Genomic DNA, 5,583 nt, shown 5'->3' with positions numbered 1-5,583 from the left:
AAAATAGATGCTATTGTCCCCAATGCATACAAGAACAGTAAAAGATAATGGATTGGGTGAAGCAAACTTGTGGCGCATAGCACCAAAGAATCATGAATGAGCGGGTGGGTCTGGTTTCCCGGAGCCCGCTGGAACAATAGTGGGGTCACCCTCAGTAGTGCCCACATCATCCATCATAGCACCATCAGTGGTGCTCACAATGTCCCTCACACCAGGCGGGACCTCTACAACTGGGGCAGAACTCGATGCCCCTGTAACACTCTCATGCACCTTCCGCTAGCGCAGTTCTTCATCTAAAATCGAAGCCTTCCTAGCCTCCTTCTCCTGCGTACGCTGTCTCTTATGAGCTTTTTCCTCCTCAATGCGACTAGAACAGTGCCTCTTACCTTTGGCATGTGTAGGCTCATGCCCCTCCTCGGCGGTCCCAATGAATAAAACATTCAACACTGTATCATCAGTCAGTGCAGTAGGTGCAGCCTGAGGCTCAACTGTAGGGGTGGAAAGAATGGCATCAACGTCAATCCGGAGATTGGCTAACTCAGCCGGCAAAGATGATAGATCTATGGCCGGGGTTGATCGCTCGAGGACTCGCAATTCAAATGCATCAAGACGCTTATTAACAGCCTGGACCTTCCGGTCCATCATGCCCTCCATCCTTTGCTCTATTCTGGCCTCGGAATCAACTATCAACTTTTGCATCCACGGCTGGATATGATGCAGCAGTGTGGCCATTTGAGCCTCTAATTTCTGTACTCTAGCCAACGGGACAACAGTATCTCCCAACTGTGGTGTGGACCGGGATGAACTAGGAGCCATACTAGCAGCCTGGGAAGAGGAGGCCGGGACAGTATCAGAGTGATCTGGTACAATGGGGTCACCGCCCTGTGCCTGCCCCACCGTGTCTGCAAGATCGGCGCCCAATGGAGGTACCTCAACCTCGGGCTCTTTGCGAGGTGCCGCCACATTCGCCTCATCTCGGATGAGACCTATATCCAAAGCCCCGGTAGGGTGGATCAACCTATCACAATGCCAGATCGGCACTCCAGAGTCCCTGCACAATTGGAAAATTAAACATGGAAAGGGGTAAGTAGTGGAGGTCTTGAATGCCCTCTTGTGAATCTCTGACAGCAGCATGCGGGCAAAGTCAATCTCCACTCCTGCTACTAATGCTGCAACCATGACCGCTCTGTCCCAAGTGAGTTGGTTGTCATCTTTTGTAGGCGACACCCTGTTACGCACCAACAACCAGAAGAACTTGGCCGCAACGTTTAATGTGGCCTTTCGGATACCCAACCGTGGTATGGCGACCCACTCCGCACGCTCGCCATCCGTTGCAATGTACTTAGCCAACCATAGTATAACAACCTCTCACTGCTCAGCATTCCTCTGGAAAGCACCGCTCCGCACGATGTCCCATCTGTAATCAAACTCCGCTGTGTTTAGTGACCTGTGGTAGGACCATAGAGAAAGTGGTTGATGGTGGCATGTGATATGTCCACCGGACAACCCCGGACCATAGTTGAAGTGAGAGGATCCTGGGCTATGGGCTTTGACCGCTTGGAGATCGAGCCATAGAGAGTGGCGGCATATGAGGTGTAGAACTCCCGTACCATCTCCTCACTATAAGTACCTGGGTCTCGAGCCATCCATTCACACTTGTGAAGGTTAAAAAGCTTATGGATGTTGGGGACAGTGTGCAGGCTCCCTGTGAGGACTCTGCGCTCCTCTGTAACAATTCAGGCCATCTTCTCTTTGTCATTAATCATCTTGGCATCCCGATAGATTTGCCATTGGCCCTCAACACACTATCTGTTTGACTCACCGGCCATTAGAGTAGGGTTATCATTCCTTGGTATGGGTATTGACTCTGAGCTAGTTACCTCATCAGATGAGGCTGCTTGTTTGTTCTGGCTGGACCCTGTGGCTGACTTGGCATTGGACCCCGAAGCATGGGGAGACTCGGACCCTGAAGCATGGCTGGACTCAGAGCCCGAAGCATGGGTAGACTCAGAGCCAGACGCAGACCAAGTACCTGAAATGTCAGCAGCCCCAGTTGGTGACCCGATCAGTGTGTGCTCCTCATCAGACTGGAGACAGTGACTACGTCAGGAATGACCTTCCGGGGGATGCCTCTGGTGGCTCGGGGTGCAGTGGGAGAAGTCCTTGTGTTGGGAGGAACGTATGTTGGATCTCTTTCCGTGTCTGTGTCCTCATCGATTAACCTGAAGCTAGGAGCAACCGATTTTGACTTGCCCTGTTTTGAGTAGGTGACTAGCTTCTTGGGTGCCATCGTACCTGTGGAAACGATATTAGTGCCAAAACTAACCATAAACAAACTAAAAAAAATTTAGAAATATAAACGAACAGTAACAAAGTCCCATGAAAATTTAAGACAGAGGCTACAGTGGTTATCCACGGAGGAGACCTGCGGTCCGTAGACTGATCTACGGTCCGTGGAACCCTTCCGTGGATCAGAGGACCAACAATCTTGGTCGCAGATGGAAACCACGGATGTATAGAACAGTCTGTAGATTGATCTACGGACCATAGTCCACAATCGTGGTTTCACACTTTGTGAAATTTCAGGTGCATCCAACTACGAACCTAATCTATGGTCCGTAAATTGATCTATGGTCCGTAGACGGGGTATCGTCGATTTGATCTGTGCCAGATTTCAACCATTTTTTATTTTCAAGTCCACATCGTGGACCATTTTCAACAATATCCTAGTCTAACCATGCATTTCAACATTGAATCATGCTAGTTTGTCATTCTCAGGATTCCGATTAATCATTTTAACAAGTATTTAAGACAAAATTTGGAACCTTAAGTCGAAACTTACATTTAGACTTATAGTCACATACAACAAGGCAACACAATCACTAACTATCGTTCCAAGGGTATTGTAACTTCCAATTTTATCATGCAATATCATCTAACAATTACCCAAGGTCAAGACCTAACTCCTGACTTTCTATATTCAATCTATGAACCGAAATTCAAAGTGAGGGGAAAGTCTATTACCTTACAAACAACTAGGAGTGAGGTGATTGCGTGACGACACTAAGCTTAGCAAGACCAAAGAATCACCTATTCGTTACTAATCCAACACCGGACCCTTTTGTGGAATATGGAATGAGTTGTATTCGGAATGGAAAGGAATGTTGGGAATTATGGGGGAATGGAAGGGATGATTTTATGGGGGAGTTATGGAGTGATTTAGGGAGGTTATGGAATGGTTGAAACGGCTGGAGAGTGAATAGAGGGAAGTGGAAATGTTTTGAAATTAGGGGAGTTTTAAATAAGGGGGTATGGGTCGGGTCAGATAGAATTAGGGTTTGGACCCACGAGACCTCGTCTACGGTCCGTGAGTCGATCTACGGTCCGTAGATTAGGGCCGTAGATCACCCTTAACCTTGGAAAAGTTTAGGGGCTTACCCGGGATCTACGGACACAATCCACGGTCCGTGGATGGATCGACGGACCGTCGATGGGGTCCGTAGACCTCTGCACCAGACCATTTTCTGCAGAATTTTCATAGCGTACCTGCACATGTAGCAACCATTAGGCTATTCTTTTTACATTTTCTGGACGCTTTTTAGACACGGACCCTATGCTAATTCTAGCCAACACAAAAAACTAAAACACCTATCTAACTTAATACAGAGAATAAACTAAACACAAAAACTGCTAGATGGAAAACAAAAAATCTAGCGTTGGCTAGATTGTACATCTTGGGTTGCCTCCCAAGTAGCGCGCTTGATTTAACGTCGCGGCACGACGCAGGCCTCTTGATTACTCAGACTTCATCAAGATGATAGGCCTCAATCACTTCTTGCACACTTTCAGCATTTCCTAGATAGATCTTGATCCTTTGCCCGTTTACCATGAACCTAGTTCCTTCACTATTTTCAAGCTCAACCGCTCCATGGGGGAGCACTTTTGTGAGCAAAAATGGCCCAGTCCATTTAGACTTGAGTTTGCCTGAAAATAAGCGCAACCTAGAGTTGAATAGAATCACAAGATCACCAACCACAAATTCTTGCTTTTCAATTTTTTGATCATGATACCTCTTCATCTTCTCTTTGTACAAGGCTAAACTTTCATAAGCTTTTAGGCGAAACTCATCAAGCATATTCAAGTCATTCATTCTTTGATTCGATGCGGTGCCCCAATCCAAATTTAGCTTCTTCATTTCCCACATCGCCTTATACTCTAGCTCCACCGGTAAATGACAAGACTTCCCATATACAAGTTGGTAAGGAGACATGCCTATGGGGTCTTGTATGCAGTACGATAGGCCCATAGAGCATCATCAAGCTTCCTTGACCAATCCGTTCTATTAGCATTCACAGTCTTCGCCAAAATCTGTTTGATCTCTCTGTTGGACACTTCAACTTGTCCGCTAGTTTGTGGATGGTAAGGAGTGGCTACATTATGGCGGACACCATACTTCTCAAGTAGCGCTTTGAACAACTTATTACAAAAGTGGGAACCTCCATCACTGATGATCGCCCTCGGGGTACCAAATCTGGAGAAGATATTCTTTTTTTTAAATGCGGTGACACTTTTGCCTTCATTGTTGGATAGCGCGACTGCGTCTACCCACTTTGATACATAATCAACCGCAACAAAAATATACTTCATCCCATGTGAACTCACAAATGGACCCATAAAAATCAATGCCCCATACATCAAACAACTCTATCACCAATATAGGAGTCATAGGGAGCTCTTGCCTCTTTGAAATTCCTCCTTCTCTTTGGCAACAATCACAAGACTTGGCGAAATCATGAGCATCTTGGTGGATGGTAGGCCAGTAGTACCCACACTGCAAAATCTTATGCGCAGTCCGAATACCACTATGATGCCCTCCAACAAGCGATGAATGGCATGCTTCAAGTACACTCAACATCTCGACCTCGGGCACACAACGACGATTAATCCCATCAGTACAACTATGATATAAGTAAGGCTCATCCCAAAAGAATTTCTTCACATCATGCATAAACTTTTTCCTTTGGTGAAAAGACAAATCCGGGGGCACAATATCGCTTGCCAAATAATTAGCCAAGTCAGCGAACCAAGGAATCAGATCATGAGAAGCAGCCAATACCTGTTTATCTGGAAAAGCATCATTAATTTCAGCCCTATCACCAAGCTTTAGCATATCCTCTTCCTCTAATTTGGACAAGTGATCAGCAACTTGATCTTTGGTCCCCTTTCTATCTTTTACCACAAAATCAAACTCTTGCAACAATAATACCCATCTAATCAACCTCGGCTTTGCATCCTTCTTTGCCATCAAATATCTCAATGCAGAGTGGTCAGTGTGTACTATGACCTTGGTACCAAGCAAGTAGAATAGAAATTTTTCAAATGCGAAAACCACTGCAAGAAGCTCTTGTTCAGTCACAGTATAATTCTTCTGGGTCCACATTTAGAGCCTTGCTAGCATAGTAAATAGGGTGAAGAATTTTTTCTCTCCTATGTCCCAATACCACACCAAGCGCCACGCCACTTGCATCACACATTACCTCAAATGGTTGTCCCCAATCCGGTGAAATAATGATAGGGGCAGTA

Source organism: Solanum tuberosum, unplaced genomic scaffold (assembly GCF_000226075.1).
Source record: "Solanum tuberosum cultivar DM 1-3 516 R44 unplaced genomic scaffold, SolTub_3.0 scf00005, whole genome shotgun sequence".
NCBI classification, from domain to species: Eukaryota; Viridiplantae; Streptophyta; class Magnoliopsida; order Solanales; family Solanaceae; genus Solanum; species Solanum tuberosum.
This window is presented reverse-complemented; position numbering follows the sequence as displayed.